The 18409-nt window shown below is 46.9% G+C and overlaps 1 protein-coding gene across 2 annotated transcripts in view; it reads left to right on the forward strand.

Annotated features, from left to right (window-relative positions):
- The first annotated feature begins 467 nt into the window (after nt 1-467).
- The window catches only part of LOC135557671 (estrogen-related receptor gamma-like), a 53209-nt gene continuing 35267 nt past the window's right edge, over nt 468-18409 (forward strand). Inside the window, exon 1 of one of the 2 annotated variants that reach the window (XM_064991174.1) lies at nt 468-697. The gene's annotated coding sequence lies outside the window, so the exon portion shown is untranslated. Of the gene's footprint in view, nt 698-5457; nt 5472-18409 lie in introns of those variants that run through there. The other variant, XM_064991175.1, reaches the window with a different exon arrangement.

Here is an 18409-nt window from a genome sequence, read left to right on the forward strand (position 1 = left end):
GTGATACTCTGAAACAATAAACACTGTTTAGAAGTAATATGAGTCCTGTGTGGCTCAGTCGGTAGAGCATGGCGCTTGCAACGCCAAGCGTCGTGGGTTCGTTTCCCACTGGGGCCACCCATATGTAAAAGTAGTGGCCCCAGCCGACTTGTAAGTCGCTTTGGACAAAAGCGTCTGCTAAATGGGATATATTATTATATTATATTATAATATTCATGTTTGTTATTGTTTATATGGTTTACACAAGTCCCTCAAAAAGTCCCTCAGAAAACAAAATACCTGTTTTCCAAAAACAGCTTCATAAATTGCATATCTTTATTGACATCTACACTTGCATCAAACACATGCTGACACAGAACCTCACTGAAACGTGATGCCATTGCCTCTCTCTTTCCCTCCCTCTCTCCCCCTCTCTGCAAGGCTGCTATAGCAATTCCTGTGTCTGTGGGAATGCAGGAGAGCTGTGTCCTCTACTTCCTCTCTATCCTCTCCCCCTATCACACACACTCAGGACTCCCCTGTGAGTGGGGTAAGTGAACTCTTGTGCTGCCTGGTCCGGAGTAGAGGAGAGAAAGGTCTGTGCTGCATCGCTGAGCCACAGAGAGGAGAGGAAGGAAGAGAGCTGGGTAGAGCTGAGGCATTTGTCCTTGAGACTGACTGACTGCAGCTGGCTGCAGTAGTCTGGAGGAACCAGCGAGTAAGTACTGAGCAGGTGCAGGGGCTGGATGGGTTTTTAGGACATGGATGGGTTGTTGTGGGATATTTAGACTGGGGGCATTTAGAGGGTATTTGGATGTGTGTATCTACAGTGGGGTATTTTGACCAAGGCAGTTGGCTAGAGGGCATTTGGGCTCGATTTAAATGTGTGTGTGTGTGTGTTACCTTTGTCCAGGTGGTAGAGATCTGTCCTGTACTCCGGTATACAAACCGTACTGGTTTTTTATCAGCTTTCTGCTCTCCTCTCTCAAAACAGTGTGTCGCTACACATTTTGTTTTGAGAATAGCTATTAGAACATTCCTCAATCTTCCGCCTGCATTCTAAGGTCATGTTTGTCAGTGATATAATTATTCCAATACATTTTTATTATTTTTCCCATCTCGCAAAGTAAACATTTCTTTACAGAGCTTTACTCCCTCCCTCCCTCTCTACTCCCCCCTCTCTAGTGTTGACAGATCGATAGTTATACATCTATAATTGGAAGCCATCAGTTATGGCGGTCCTCCAAAGCCAGTCATTATCGTGTGTAATCTTGCAGAAAATTACATTTGGATTGGTGTTCCTGGCGTAGCTGAGATTCACTGGTCTGTGTTAGCCTGGCTAACTGGCTTCTGCTCAATCTATCCACCTTTATATGAGAGTTAGAGAGAGAGGGGGAAAGGTCGAGGGAGGGGGGAGGGAGAGGGAGGAGGGGAGTGAGGGGGGAGGGAGGGCGGAGGGGGAGGAGGGGAGTGAGGGGGGGAGGTAGAGTGAGGGGGGGAGGGAGGGGGGGAGTGAGGGGGGAGGTAGAGGGAGGAGGGGAATGAGGGGGAGAGGTAGCGGGAGGAGGGGAATGAGGGGGAGAGGTAGCGGGAGGAGGGGAGGGAGGGAGAGGTAGAGGTCATAGAGATGGAGAGGGACAGGTATGTGAGAGGGAGGAGACGGAGGAGGGACAGGAGAGGAGATAAAAGAGACAGATGGAGAGTTATTGAAGAGTGAGGAGGCAGAGGGAGAACATGGGATAGAGAGAAAGAGAATGAGGGAAAGAAAGTGGAAAAAGGAGAGTGGGTAGCAGCTAGAGAGAGCGGAGGAACAGAAGCGAGGTGGGAGGAAGTATTAGGAAATTGGCTCCTATACACCAGTATTACACCAGCCAGACAGTTAGCTTTATCACCTGTGGAGAGAGACCTTAACTGTGGGGTGATAGGGCAGGTAATCTGACCTTTAGTGTGTGTGTGTGTGCACGTGCAGTGGTGTAGTGGAGGTTAAACGCAAGTAAACAGAGTTTACCCACTTTTGGCTCAACAGTTTTACCCAACTTTTCTGTGTACCACTACATCACTGTCTGTGTGTGTGTGTGTCAAAATCAAATCCAATTTTATTTGTCACATACACATGGTTAGCAGATGTTAATGCGAGTGTAGTGAAATGCTTGTGCTTCTATTTCCGACAATGCAGTAATAACCAACGAGTAATCTAACCTAACAATTTCACAACAACTGCCTTATACACACACAAGTGTAAAGGGATGAAGAATATGTACAGAAATATATATGAATGAGTGATGGTACAGAACGGCATAGGCAAGATGCAGTAGATGGTATCGAGTACAGTATATATATATGAGATGAGTAATGTAGGGTATGTAAACATTATATTAAGTGGCATTGTTTAAAGTGGCTAGTGATACATTTTTTACATAAATGTTTCCAATATTAAAGTGGCTGGAGTTGAGTCAGTATGTTGGCAGCAGCCACTCAATGTTAGTGGTGGTTGTTTAACAGTCTGGTTTTGAGATAGATCTGTTTTTCGGTCTCTCAATCCCTGCTTTGATGCACCTGTACTGACCTCACCTTCTGGATGATAGCGGGATGAACAGGCAGTGGCTCGGGTGGTTGTTATCCTTCATGATCTTTTTGGCCTTCCTGCGACTTCGGGTGGTGTAGGTGTCCTGGAGGGCAGGTAGTTTGCCCCCGGTGATGCGTTGTACAGACCTCACTACCCTCTGGAGAGCCTTATGGTTGTGGGTGGAGCAGTTGCCATACCAGGCGGTGATACAGCCCGACAGGATGCTCTCGATTGTGCATCTGTAAAAGTTTGTCAGTGCTTTTGGTGACAAGCCGAATTTCTTCAGCCTCCTGAGGTTGAAGAGGCGCTGCTGCGCCTTCTTCACCATGCTGTCTGTGTGGGTGGACCAATTCAGTTTGATGTGTACGCAGAGGAACTTAAAACCCACTACCCACTCCACTACTGTCCCGTCGATGTGGATAGGTGGGTGCTCCCTCAGTTGTATCCTGAAGTCCACGATCATCTCCTTTGTTTTCTTGACGTTATTTTCCAGACACCACACTCTGAGGTGTGGCCCTCACCTCCTCCCTGTAGGCTGTCTTGTCGTTGTTGGTAATCAAGCCTATCACTGTAGTGTTGTCTGCAAACTTGTTGATTGAGTTGGAGGCGTGCATGGCCACACAGTCGTGGGTGAACAGGGAGTACAGGAGAGGGCTCAGAACGCACTCTTGTGGGGCCCCAGTGTTGAGGATCAGCGGGGTGGAGATGTTGTTACCTACAACATCAGTTTGGAGGGTACTATGGTGTTAAATGCTGAGCTGTGGTCGATGAACAGCATTCTCACATAGGTATTCCTCTTGTCCAGATGGGTTAGGGCAGTGTGCAGTGTGGTTGCGATTGCGTCGTCTGTGGACCTATTGGGGAGGAAAGCAAATTGGAGTGGGTGTAGGGTGTCAGGTAGGGTGGAGGTGATATGGTCCTTGACTAGTCTCTCAAAGCACTTCATGATGACGGAAGTGAGTGCTACGGGGCGGTAGTCGTTTAGCTCAGTTACCTTAGCTTTCTTGGGAACAGGAACAATGGTGGCCCTCTTGAAGCATGTGGGAACAGCAGACTGGGATAAGGATTGATTGAATGTGTCCGTAAACACACCAGCCAGCTGGTCTGCGCATGCTCTTATGACGTGGCTGGGGATGCCGTCTGGGCCTGCAGCCTTGCTAGGTTTAAAACGTTTAAATGTTTTACTCACGTTGGCTGCAGTGAAGGAGAGTCCGCAGGTTTTGGTAGAGGGCTGTGTCAGTGGCACTGTATTGTCCTCAAATCGAGCAAAGAAGTTGTTTAGTCTGTCTGGGAGCAAGACATCCTGGTTGGCGACGGGGCTGGTTTTCTTTTTGTAATCCGTGATTGACTGTAGACCCTGCCACATACCTCTTGTGTCTGAGCCGTTGAATTGCGACTCTACGTTGTCTCTATACTGACGCTTAGCTTGTTTGATTGCCTTGCGGAGGGAATTGCTACACTGTTTGTATTCGGTCATGTTTCCAGTCACCTTGCCCTGGTTAAAAGCAGTGGTTCGTGCGAATGCTGCCATCAATCCATGGATTCTGGTTTGGGAATGTTTTAATAGTTGCTGTGGGTACAACATTGCTGATGCACTTGCTAATAAACTCGCTCACCGAATCAGCGTATTCATCAATGTTGTTTTTTTACGCAATGCGGAACATATCCCAATCCACGTGATCGAAGCAATCTTGAAGCGTGGAATCAGATTGGTCAGACCAGCATTGAACAGACCTGAGCGCGGGAGCTTCCTGTTTTAGTCTCTTTCTATTGGCAGGGAGCAACAAAATGGAGTCGTGCTCAGCTTTTCCGAAAGGAGGACAGGGGAGGGCCTTATATGCGTCGCGGAAGTTAGAATAACAATGATCCAGGGTTTTACCAGCCCTGGTAGCAAAATCGATATGCTGATAGAATTTAGGGAGTCTTGTTTTCAGATTAGCCTTGTTAAAATCCCTAGCTACAATGAATTTAGCCTCGGGATATGTGGTTTCCAGTTTACGTAGAGTCAAATAAAGTTTGTTCAGGGCCATCGATGTGTCTGCTTGGGGGGAATATATGCGGATGTGATTATAATCGAAAAATAATTATCTTGGTAGATAATGCGGTCGACATTTGATTGTGAGGAATTCTAAGTCAAGTGAACAGAAGGACTTGAGTTCCCGTATGTTGTTATGATCACACTACGTCTCGTTAATCATAAGGCATACCCCCCCGCCCCTCTTCTTACCAGAAAGATGCTTCTGATGTTTCTGTCGGCGCGATGCGTGAAAAAAACAGCTGGCTGTATTGACTCCAATAGCGTGTCTCGAGTGAGCCATGTTTCCGTGAAGCAAAGAACTTTACAGTCTCTTATGTCTCTCTGGAATGCTACCCTTTCTCGGATTTCATCAACCTTGTTGTCAAGAGACTGGACATTGGCAAGTAGTATGCTCTGGAGCAGTGCGTGATGTGCCCGTCTCCGGAGCCTGACCAGAAGACAGCTTCGTCTGCCCCTTTTACGGCGTCGTTGTTTTGGTTCGCCAGCTGGGATCCGATCCATTGTCCTGGGTGGTGGGCAAAACACAGGATTCGTTTCGGGAAAGTCGTATTCCTGGTCGTAATGATGTTGAGTTGACGTTGCTCTTATATGCAGTAGTTCCTCCCGACTGTATGTAATAAAACCTAAGAGCGTGTGTGTGTGTGTGTGTGTGTGTGTGGTTCCTGTGTGTGTGTGTGTGTGTGTGTGTGTGTGTGAAAGGTTCCTGTTGTCACCAGGTGCCTGAATCAGAGACATCATGCTGAGAGGGTCAGGTGCTGACTAAAAGTATTCCACCTGTGTAAACACTACCCTGGCAGCTTCACACCTGAGATGGGCCCTGTGATCGGCTTGGGACACAAGTGTGTATGCCAGAGAAGAGGATGAGAGAAGGAAGAAAAGCGAGATAAGGTGTGGGGAGCTATGGGAACCTTGGGAATCTTCTCCCTCCCTCTTTTTTTCCCAATATCTCTGTTTATTATTTTTGAGTAGAGAGGTGAACATAACAGAACAGAGAGAAACAAAGAAAAAGAGAGAAAGGGAAGAATCAGGAAGGAGAGAGACAGAAAGGAATGAGAGAAAGGCAGACAGAGATAAAGAGCGAGAAGTGAACTTGTCAAACCAAAACTCCTTGCTAAGAGGACATTGTTTCCGTAATCTTCTCCAGTGGTTAAAGTCTGGTTACATAACCACCTGAAAATACAGGTGGGTGGCTTACCTGCCAAACACACTGACAGAGAGAAGGAGAGGGAGGAAGAGAGGGAGAGGTGAAAGCTTCAGATCAGTGATTACTCCAATGGAAAGAGTAACAAAGTTTTTAAGATGGCTTTTTAGGACTCCACTAGGGGGCAATCAAGACAAAAATACACTGAACAAAAATATTAACAACACAACATGCAACAATTTCAAAGATTTTACTAAGTTACAGTTCATATAAGGAAATCAGTAAATTAAGCCCAAGTCTATGGATTTCACATGACTAGGAATACAGATATGCATCCTGTTGATCACAGATACAGTGGGGCAAAAAAAGTATTTAGTCAGCCACCAATTGTGCAAGTTCTCCCACTTAAAAAGATGAGAGGCCTGTAATTTTCATCATAGGTACACTTCAACTATGACAGACAAAATGAGAAAAAAAATCCAGAAAATCACACTGTAGGATTTTTAATGAATTTATTTGCAAATTATGGTGGAAAATAAGTATTTGGTCACCTACAAACAAGCAAGATTTCTGGCTCTCACAGACCTGTAACTTCTTCTTTAAGAGGCTCCTCTGTCCTCCACCCGTTACCTGTATTAAAGGCACCTGTTTGAACTTGTTATCAGTATAAAAGACACCTGTCCACAACCTCAAACAGTCATACTTCAAACTCCACTATGGCCAAGACCATAGAGCTGTCAAAGGACACCAGAAACAAAATTGTAGACCTGCACCAGACTGGGAAGACTGAATCTGCAATAGGTAAGCAGCTTGGTTTGAAGAAATCAACTGTGGGAGCAAGTATTAGGAAATGGAAGACATACAAGACCACTGATAATCTCCCTCAATCTGGGGCTCCACACAAGATCTCACCCCTTGGGGTCAAAATAATCACAAGAACGGTGAGCAAAAATCCTAGAACCACATGGGGGGACCTAGTGAATGACCTGCAGAGAGCTGGGACCAAAGAAACAAAGCCTACCATCAGTAACACACTACGCCGCCAGGGACTCAAATCCTGCAGTGCCAGACGTGTCCCCCTGCTTAAGTCAGTACTTATCCAGGTCCGTCTGAAGTTTGCTAGAGAGCATTTGGATGATCCAGAAGAAGATTAGGAGAATGTCATATGGACAGATGAAACCAAAATATAACTTTTTGGTAAAAACTCAACTCGTCGTGTTTGGGGGACAAAGAATGCTGAGTTGCATCCAAAGAACACCATACCTACTGTGAAGCATGGGGGTGGAAACATCATGCTTTGGGGCTGTTTTTCTGCAAAGGGACCCATATGACTGATCCGTGTAAAGGAAAGAATGAATGGGGCCATGTATCGTGAGATTTTGAGTGAAAACCTCCTTCCATCAGCAAGGGCATTGAAGATGAAACCTGGCTGGGTCTTTCAGCATGACAATGATCCCAAACACACCGCCTGGGCAACGAAGGAGTGGCTTCGTAAGAAGCATTTCAAGGTCCTGGAGTGGCCTAGTCAGTCTCTAGATCTCAACCCCATAGAACATATTTGGAGGGAGTTGAAAGTGGAGGGAGTTGAGAGTTGCCCAGCAACAGCCCCAAAACATCACTGCTCCAGAGGAGATCTGCATGGAGGAATGGGCCAAAATACCAGCAACAGTGTGTGAAAACCTTGTGAAGACTTACAGAAAACGTTTGACCTCTGTCATTGCCAACAAAGGGTATAAAACAAAGTATTGAGAAACTTTTGTTTTTGACCAAATACTTATTTTCCACCATAATTTGCAAATTAATTAATTAAAAATCCTACAATGTCATTTTCTGGATTTTTTTTCTCATTTTGTCTGTCATAGTTGAAGTGTACCTATGATGAAAATTACAGGCCTCTCTCATATTTTTAAGTGGGAGAACTTGCATAATTGGTGCTTGACTAAATATTTTTTCCCCCACTGTACCATTTAAAAATCAGAAAACCAGTCAGTATCTGGTGTGACCCCCATTTGCCTCATGCAGCGTGACACATTTCCTTTGCATAAAGTTGATCGGGCTGTTGATTGTGCCATGTGGAATGTTGTTCCACTCCTCTTCAATTGCTGTGTGAAGTTGCTGGATATTGGTGGGAACTGGAACGTGCTGTTGTACACATCAATCCAGAGCATCCCAAACATGCTCAATCAGTGACATGTCTGGTGAGTAAGCAGGCCATGGAAGAACTGGGACCTTTTCAGCTTCCAGGAATTGAGTGGAGATCCTTGCAACATGGGGCAGTGCATTATCATGCTGAATAATGAAGTGATGGTGGTGGATGAATGGTACGACAATGGGCCTCAGTATCTCGTTGTGGTATCTATGTGCATTCAAATTTCCATCGATAAAATGCAATTGTGTTTGTTGTCCGTAGCTTATGCCTGGCCACACCATAACCCCACTGCCACCATGGGACAAACTGCTCGCCCACACGACAATATACCATTTGGCTGGTTCAGTTGAAACCGCGATTCATCCGTGAAGAGCACAACTTCTCCAGCATGCCAGTGGCCATTCGCCCACTGAATTTGGTTGTAACGCCGAATTCAGGTCAAGACCCTGGTGAGGACAACGAGCACGTAGATGAGCTTCCCTGAGACGGTTTCTGACAGTTAGTGCAGAAATTCTTTAGCTGTCCAGGTGGCTGGTCTCAGATGATCCCGCAGGTGAAGAAGCTGGATGTGGAGGTCCTGGGCTGATGTGGTTACACGTGGTCTGCGGTTGTGAGGCGGGTTGGACGTACTGCCAAATTCTCTAAAACAACGTTGGAGGCGGCTTATGGTAGAGAAATTAACATTACATTTTCTGGCAACAGCTCTGGTGGACATTCCTGCAGTCAGCATGCCAATTGCATGCTCCCTCAAAACTTGAGACATCGGTGGCATAGTGTTGTGTGACAAAACTTCACATTTTAGAGGACTTTTATTGTCCCCAGCACAAGGTGCACTTCTGTAATGATCACGCTGTTTAATCAGCTTCTAGATATGCCACACCTGTCAGGTGGATGGATTATCTTAGCAAAGGAGGAATGCTCACTAACAGACATGTAAACAAATTTGTGCACAACATTTGAGAGAAATATGCTTTTTATGAGTATGGAACAATTCTGGGATCTTTTACTTTAGCTCATGAAACATTGGACCAACACTTTACATGTTGTGTTAATATTTTTGTTCAGTATATTTAGGGACAGCTGCAATGGGCTGGCTGTACTCCAGTAGCCACCCAATAGTGTTTTTTCCTTCTGTATTCCAAACGAGACCATACATGGTCATGTGAGCAGTGGAAACCATTTAAAACCATTGAGTAGTTGGTTGACCCAGTACACTAAGTGAAGGTTCTATGGTCAGGTTCTACTACAGTTTCCCACACAGGGAGGGATCAGACACCGGCAACAAGGCTCTGATAGCTGATACATCCTGTTTCCTGATCAATATTCAATGTATGATCTGCTCACCCAGACATTCATCTATCAATCTATCAGTCTATCTATCCAAAGACACATCCATATAGTTTCTCCCTCCAGCTCTTTTATCCTACTCTTTCTCCCTTCCTCCACACCTCTTCGTTCTCCCCCTTCATCTCAACATCTTTAAACAACTTGTGTCAGATGGTCTGTACAATATATGTGCAGTGAGAATAGTGTTTGCCCACAATGTGTCTCTGTAATTGATGGATTGCACCGAGTTAGACAATAGCTGAGTTGATTATGCTCAGTGCGTCTCGCAGTGATGATGTCAGGAGAGACAGTAGGGGGTTGGGGACACCAGAGAGTGACGCTTTTGGTTTGAAACTCAGTCTGACAGCTGTCCCTATGGAGGGGGAGAGGTATGGGGTGCTTGGTTGCTGGGGTGGGGTCTGGGGTTTGCTTCCCCCACACTCACATTTGAGAAAAACAGACGTAGTCCATACCATGGTCAACACTGACTGCTTTGTGTTGTGTTACGGGTCTGTCCTTTGTGAAAAGATGTAGAATTTCAGTATCCAGTATCACTTGAGATTGTTCAAAGCTTTGGGAATGTAGGCTACATAGCATTGACCACTGAGTAGAGAGCTTATCGAGCATGAGAAAATTTGATCTTTATTTTAAATTAATCTTCCTTGAAAAAGCCAAGGTATTCAATATGTTTGACATGCATTTTCGTGAAGATCTATGAAAACTACATGAAACTTAGGGCATCAAATACAAAACAGTAGCCAGGTTTGTTTCGTATGTTTTTATTCAGAAATTAAATGAAAATACATGCATGGGTAACTTGATATCACTAAGTAAAATGGAACAGTCACGTATAGTTATGTAGGTAGGCTATTATCATTAGAGCAAGCGAACAAAGTCATTTCTTGTGATCTTAAACTTAAGTGGCTAGCTAGACGCCACTGTGGCCCTGCTCTTGTGTGTCTAACTATTGTTGTATTCCATCCCAAGACGACTGCTTTGTGCCAGGGAAAATGTCAATCTAGCTCAAACAATGACTCAACTGATAAAATAATTAATCTTAGCTCTCCCCTCCTTATTACAATTGCTTATGGCTTTGTACTTGAAGTAGCCAATGTCTACGACCGAACAAAACAGCACAATAACTTGGCTCAGGTTATAAAGAATTCATTGATAATAACAGCTACAGCTAAGCCGTTGGGGCGATAGCCAAGAAACACTTCTTCCAATGTAAACATTATTCTTCCTAAATGGTTTATTTAAGATAATTTCCCTGTGAAGATTATTTTCATGTGTTACATTTACGTATGTGATTAGGTTGAGATTTGGTTATGATTGTATAGAATAGCAGCACTGAATACAAATGCAGAGCCTTAGCCTTTCTGTTATTTTACGATAGCTGTTTATCTCTCCTGCGGAAGACTGGGCCCTTTAATGGTTATAGTGGTGGACCGGTGAGGCCTGTTTCGTGTGTGTGTGCCTGTGCATATGTACTGTTTATTGTTTGTGTGTGTGTGTGTGTGCGTATATACAGTATGTGCAAATATGTGTGTGTGTTCGTGAGGTGTTTTATGCCTCATACGATATGTGTGTGTGTGAGTGAGGTGTTTTCGGCCTCATACGATATGTGTGTGTGAGTGAGGTGTTTTATTCCTCATACTGTATGTGTGTGTGAGGTGTTTAATGTTATGCGCGTGCGGCACATTACCCGTGTGATAAGAACCACTCCATGGAGTCTTGTGTCTAGGGCTTATCAAACAGCAGATTAGCAAAGCGATTTTGTCCATGCTACAGTTTGGTTTGGCAGGGGTCGCTTCAAAACATGATACTGTGTGTTGTGCGTATGAAAGACAGTGTCAGAGGGGGTGAGGGTTTGCTTCAGGACACTGAACACGACTCAGACTACTTAGATTTGAATCTGAAGTGTCCATTTCCACCGCTTTGATAGCTAAAACCACAGACCGACAGACACACATATTGTGTTGTTCACCCCTGCATCACCTTCCTTTGTATTAGAAGACCAGCTAATGAAAATAGAAAATATAATTGGATACAGTTATTCTAATCTAGACATCAAAAAAGTAAGGAGTATGTGGCCCTCCCCAGCCATTTTTGTATTTTTTATTATTGAATATTAAAACATACAATCTACGTGCGGTGAAGCCACTCCAAATTTACATTACATTCAGTCATCTAACAGACTCCCATCTTGAGCGACCCACAGACGCAACCAGGATCAACGCCCTGCCCAAGGACACGTCGACAGATCTCCCACCAAGTCAAAACGGGGACCCGAACCAGCAACCTATCGTCCACCGGCCCAAGCTACCAACCGCCAGGCCACCAACCGCCCAAGATCCCCCCCCCACAGTTCCCTGAGAGCTGCCCCTCAACCATCCGAGACCATTTACATTGGTATTTGAATTTGTATTTGTTATGGATCCCCATATTCTTCCTGGGGTCCAGCAAAATTAAGACAGTTATATACAGTTTAAAATATTACATGACATTACATTTCATAACACTTTACCCAATATATTTAGTGTGTTCCCTCAGGCCTCTACTCCAATATCACATATTTACAATACAACATCCATGTGTACATGTGTGTAGACTGCGTGTCTTATTATAGTGCTTGCATCAGTTACCTGATGTGGAATAGAGTTCCATGTAGCCATGGCTCTATGTAGTACTGTGTGTCTCCCATAGTCTGTTCTTGACTTGGGGATTGTGAAGAGACCTCTTGTGGCATGTCTTGTGGGGTATACATGGGTGTCCGGCCTGTGTGCCAGTAGTTTAAACAGACACCTCAGTGCATTCAGCATTTCAACACTTTTTGCAAAAACAAGTAGTGATGAAGTCAATCTCTCCTCCACTTTGAGCCATGAGAGACTTACAAGCATATTATTAATGTTAGCTCTCCGTGAACATTTATTAAGGGCCAGTCGTGCTGCCCTGTTCTGAGCCAATTGTAATTTTCTTAGGTCCCTCTTTGTGGCAAGTGACCACACGGCTGTCCAGGAGCGACAAAACGAGAGCATGTAGGACCTGTCTTGTTGATAGTATTGTTAAAAAGGCATAGCATCACTTTATTGTGGACAGACTTCTCCCCTGCTTAGCTACTGTTTTTTTTAGCTAGCTAACCAGCTATCAGTCAGCTAACCACTGCTAGCGTTCATCAGCTAACCTTTAGCTCAGAAAACTCTCACCAGTTCGTACAACGCGTTTCAAACCAGAGTATACCGGACCTATTTTTCTCTCCATATCCCCAAATTCCTACCACAAACTCTGAACCTTTTCATCTGGATCATCACAGCTAGCTAACCGCAACCAGGGTTGACTACTCCTGGCTAACGTTTCCGTCCCGGAGCTAGCACCAACTAGCCTGGGGCTAGCCCATGCTAGAACCATCTCCCGGCTCACTCCTGGGCTACAATATCCGGACCCCTTCTACTGCCAGTACGGGGCACGGAACCTCACCGATCCTCTAAGACTGGAATACCGACATAATCTGCCCGAGGTTTCCAACAGGCCCCTCAAGTGCGACACCTGCTGAAGGCCCATTCTGCTAATCTGCTAGGCCTGCTAGCTACCTAGAGCTACTTGGAACCCTACTAACTACATGACTGGCCTATCGACGTCACTGCACGAAGAGGCAAAAACAGACTTACCCCCATCGTGACGTCCCCCAAAGGCTAACTTGCTAGCCCCGGCCTACTAACTGCTAGCTTGCCTGCCCTGGTCTGCTAACTGCTAGCCCCTGCTAACTGCTTGCTTGCTAACCCGGTCTGCTAACTTCTAGCTTGCCAGCCCCGGTCTGCTAACTGCTAGCTTGTTTAGCCCCGGCCTGCTAACTGTCTGAATCGCCGTGTTCCCAGTCAGCCCAACCACTCACTGGACCCATATGTTCACTTGACTATGCATGCCTCTCTCTAATATCAATTTGCCTCGTCCATTACTGTCCTGGTTAGTGATTACTGTCTTATTTCACTGTAGAGCCTCTAGCCCTGCTCAATATGCCTTAACCAACCATGTTGTTCCAACTCCTACATATGCGATGACATCACCTGGTTTAAATGTCTCTAGAGACTATATCTCTCTCATCATTACTCAATGCCTAGGTTTACCTCCAATGTACTCACATCCTACCTTACCTTTGTCTTTACACTATGCCTTGAATCTATGCCAATGTGCCCAGTAACCAGCTCCTTTTACTCTCTGTTCCGAACATGCTAGACGGCCAGTTCGTATAGCATTTAGCCGTACCCTTATCCTACTTCTCCTCTGTTATTCTGGTGATGGAGAGGATAATCCAGGTCCTGCAGTGCCCAGCTCCACTCCCACTCCCCAGGTGCTCTCATTTGTTGACTTCTGTAACCGTAAAAGCCTTGGTTTCATGCATGTTAACATTAGAAGCCTACTCACTGCTTTAGCACACTCTGCCAACCCGGATGTCTTAGTCGTGTCTGAATCATAGCTTAGGAAAACCACCAAAAACCTTGAAATCTCCATCGCTAACTATAACATTTTCCGTCAAGATAGAACTGCCAAAGGGGGTGGTGTTGCAATCTACTGCAAAGATAGCCTGCAGAGTTCTGTATTACTATTCAAGTCTGTACCCAAACAATTTGAGCTTCTACTTCTAAAAATTCACCTTTCCAGAAACAAGGCTCTCACTGTTGCCGCTTGCTATAGACCTCCCTCTGCCCCCAGCTGTGCCCTCGATACCATATGTGAATTGATTGCCCCCCATCTATCTTCTGAGCTCGTGCTACTAGGTTAGCTAAACTGGGACATGCTTAACATCCTGGCCATCCTACAATCCAAGCTTGATGCCCTCAATCTCACACAAATGATCAATGAACCTACCAGGTACAACTCCAAATTCGTAAACACGGGCACCCTCATAGATGTCATCCGAAATAACTCACCCTCCAAATACACCTCTGCTGTTTTCAATCAAGATCTCAGCGATCACTGCCTCATTGCCTGCATCCGTAATGGGTCTGCGACCAAACGACCACCCCTCATCACTGTCAAACGCTCCCTAAAACACTTCTGCGAGCAGGCCTTTCTAATTGACCTGGCCGGGGTATCCTGGAATGACATTGACTTCATCCCGTCAGTAGATGATGCCTTGCTATTCTTTAAAAGTACCTTCCTCACTACCTTAAATAAGCATGCCCCATTCAAAAAATTTAGAACTAGGAATAGATATAGTCCTTGGTTCACTCCAGACCTGTCTGCCCTTGACCAGCACAAAAACATCCTGTGGCGTTCTGCATTAGCATCGAATAGCCCCTGTGATATGAAACTTTTCAGAGAAGTTAGGAACAAATATACACAGGCAGTTAGGAAAGCTAAGGCTAGCTTTTTTAAACAGAAATTTGCATCCTGTAGTACTAACTCAAAAAAATTCTGGGACACAGTAAAGTCCATGAAGAATAAGAGCACCTCCTCCCAGCTATCTACTGCTCTGAGGCTAGGAAACAAAATCCACTATAATTGAGAATTTCAATAAGCATTTCTCTATGGCTGGCCATGCTTTCCACCTGGCTACCCCTACCCCGGTCAACTGCCCGGCACCCTCCACAGCAACCCGCCAAAGCCCCCACCGTTTGTCCTGTACCCAAATCCAGATAGCTGATGTTCTGAAAGAGCTGCAAAATCTGGACCCCTACAAATCAGCTTGGCTAGACAATCTGGACCCTCTCTTTCTAAAATCATCTGCCGAAATTGTTGCAACCCCTATTACTAGCCTGTTCAACCTCTCTTTCATATCGTCTGAGATTCCCAAAGATTGGAAAGCTGCCGCGGTCATCCCCCTCTTCAAAGGGGGTGACACTCTAGACCCAAACTGCTACAGACATTTACATTTACATTTAAGTCATTTAGCAGACGCTCTTATAATAATAATAATATATCCCATTTAGCAGACGCTTTTGTCCAAAGCGACTTACAAGTCGGCTGGGGCCACTACTTTTACATATGGGTGGCCCCAGCGGGAATCGAACCCACGACGCTTGGCGTTGCAAGCGCCATGCTCTACCGACTGAGCCACACAGGACCACAGAGCGACTTACAAATTGGTGAATTCACCTTCTGACATCCAGTGGAACAGCCACTTTACAATAGTGCATCTAAATCATTAAGGGGGAGGGGGGGGTGAGAAGGATTACTTATCCTATCCTAGGTATTCCTTGAAGAGGTGGGGTTTCAGGTGTCTCCGGAAGGTGGTGATTGACTCCGCTGTCCTGGCGTCGTGAGGGAGTTTGTTCCACCATTGGGGGGCCAGAGCAGCGAACAGTTTTGACTGGGCTGAGCGGGAACTGTACTTCCTCAGTGGTAGGGAGGCGAGCAGGCCAGAGGTGGATGAACGCAGTGCCCTTGCTTGGGTGTAGGGCCTGATCAGAGCCTGGAGGTACTGCGGTGCCGTTCCCCTCACAGCTCCGTAGGCAAGCACCATGGTCTTGTAGCGGATGCGAGCTTCAACTGGAAGCCAGTGGAGAGAGCGGAGGAGCGGGGTGACGTGAGAGAACTTGGGAAGGTTGAACACCAGACGGGCTGCGGCGTTCTGGATGAGTTGTAGGGGTTTAATGGCACAGGCAGGGAGCCCAGCCAACAGCGAGTTGCAGTAATCCAGACGGGAGATGACAAGTGCCTGGATTAGGACCTGTGCCGCTTCCTGTGTGAGGCAGGGTCGTACTCTGCGGATGTTGTAGAGCATGAACCTACAGGAACGGGCCACCGCCATGATGTTGGTTGAGAACGACAGGGTGTTGTCCAGGATCACGCCAAGGTTCTTAGCGCTCTGGGAGGGGGACACAATGGAGTTGTCAACCGTGATGGCGAGATCATGGAACGGGCAGTCCTTCCCCGGGAGGAAGAGCAGCTCCGTCTTGCCGAGGTTCAGCTTGAGGTGGTGATCCGTCATCCACACTGATATGTCTGCCAGACATGCAGAGATGCGATTCGCCACCTGGTCATCAGAAGGGGGAAAGGAGAAGATTAATTGTGTGTCGTCTGCATAGCAATGATAGGAGAGACCATGTGAGGTTATGACAGAGCCAAGTGATTTGGTGTATAGCGAGAATAGGAGAGGGCCTAGAACAGAACCCTGGGGGACACCAGTGGTGAGAGCGCGTGGCGAGGAGACAGATTCTCGCCACGCCACCTGGTAGGAGCGACCTGTCAGGTAGGACGCAATCCAAGCGTGGGCCGCGCCGGAGATGCCCAACTCGGAGAGGGTGGAGAGGAGGATCTGATGGTTCACAGTATCGAAGGCAGCCGATAGGTCTAGAAGGATGAGAGCAGAGGAGAGAGAGTTAGCTTTAGCAGTGCGGAGCGCCTCCGTGATACAGAGAAGAGCAGTCTCAGTTGAATGACTAGTCTTGAAACCTGACTGATTTGGATCAAGAAGGTCATTCTGAGAGAGATAGCGGGAGAGCTGGCCAAGGACGGCACGTTCAAGAGTTTTGGAGAGAAAAGAAAGAAGGGATACTGGTCTGTAGTTGTTGACATCGGAGGGATCGAGTGTAGGTTTTTTCAGAAGGGGTGCAACTCTCGCTCTCTTGAAGACGGAAGGGACGTAGCCAGCGGTCAGGGATGAGTTGATGAGCGAGGTGAGGTAAGGGAGAAGGTCTCCGGAAATGGTCTGGAGAAGAGAGGAGGGGATAGGGTCAAGAGGGCAGGTTGTTGGGCGGCCGGCCGTCACAAGAAGCGAGATTTCATCTGGAGAGAGAGGGGAGAAAGAGGTCAGAGCACAGGGTAGGGCAGTGTGAGCAGAACCAGCGGTGTCGTTTGACTTAGCAAACGAGGATCGGATGTCGTCGACCTTCTTTTCAAAATGGTTGACGAAGTCATCTGCAGAGAGGGAGGAGGGGGGGGGAGGGGGAGGAGGATCAGGAGGGAGGAGAAGGTGGCAAAGAGCTTCCTAGGGTTAGAGGCAGATGCTTGGAATTTAGAGTGGTAGAAAGTGGCTTTAGCAGCAGAGACAGAGGAGGAAAATGTAGAGAGGAGGGAGTGAAAGGATGCCAGGTCCGCAGGGAGGCGAGTTCTCCTCCATTTCCGCTCGGCTGCCCGGAGCTCTGTTCTGTGAGCTCGCAATGAGTCGTTGAGCCACGGAGCGGGAGGGGAGGACCGAGCCGGCCTGGAGGATAGGGGAAATAGAGAGTCAAAGGATGCAGAAAGGGAAGAGAGGAGGGTTGAGGAGGCAGAATCAGGAGATAGGTTGGAGAAGGTATGAGCAGAGGGAAGAGATGATAGGATGGAAGAGGAGAGAGTAGCGGGGGAGAGAGAGCGAAGGTTGGGACGGCGCGATACCATCCGAGTAGGGGCAGTGTGGGAAGTGTTGGATGAGAGCGAGAGGGAAAAGGATACAAGGTAGTGGTCGGAGACTTGGAGGGGAGTTGCAATGAGGTTAGTGGAAGAACAGCATCTAGTAAAGATGAGGTCGAGCGTATTGCCTGCCTTGTGAGTAGGGGGGAAGGTGAGAGGGTGAGGTCAAAAGAGGAGAGGAGTGGAAAGAAGGAGGCAGAGAGGAATGAGTCAAAGGTAGACGTGGGGAGGTTAAAGTCGCCCAGGACTGTGAGAGGTGAGCCGTCCTCAGGAAAGGAGCTTATCAAGGCATCAAGCTCATTGATGAACTCTCCGAGGGAACCTGGAGGGCGATAAATGATAAGGATGTTAAGCTTGAAAGGGCTGGTAACTGTGACAGCATGGAATTCAAAGGAGGCGATAGACAGATGGGTAAGGGAGAGAGAGAGAATGACCACTTGGGAGAGATGAGGATCCCGGTGCCACCACCCCGCTGACCAGAAGCTCTCGGGGTGTGCGAGAACACGTGGGCGGACGAAGAGAGAGCAGTAGGAGTAGCAGTGTTATCTGTGGTGATCCATGTTTCCGTCAGTGCCAAGAAGTCGAGGGACTGGAGGGAGGCATAGGCTGGGATGAACTCTGCCTTGTTGGCCGCAGATCGGCAGTTCCAGAGGCTACCGGAGACCTGGAACTCCACGTGGGTCGTGCGCGCTGGGACCACCAGATTAGGGTGGCCGCGGCCACGCGGTGTGGAGCGTTTGTATGGTCTGTGCAGAGAGGAGAGAACAGGGATAGATAGACACATAGTTGACAGGCTACAGAAGAGGCTACGCTAATGCAAAGGAGATTGGAATGACAAGTGGACTACACGTCTCGAATGTTCAGAAAGTTAGGCTT

This window comes from Oncorhynchus masou, chromosome 16 (assembly GCF_036934945.1).
Source record: "Oncorhynchus masou masou isolate Uvic2021 chromosome 16, UVic_Omas_1.1, whole genome shotgun sequence".
In the NCBI taxonomy this organism is placed as follows: Eukaryota; Metazoa; Chordata; class Actinopteri; order Salmoniformes; family Salmonidae; genus Oncorhynchus; species Oncorhynchus masou.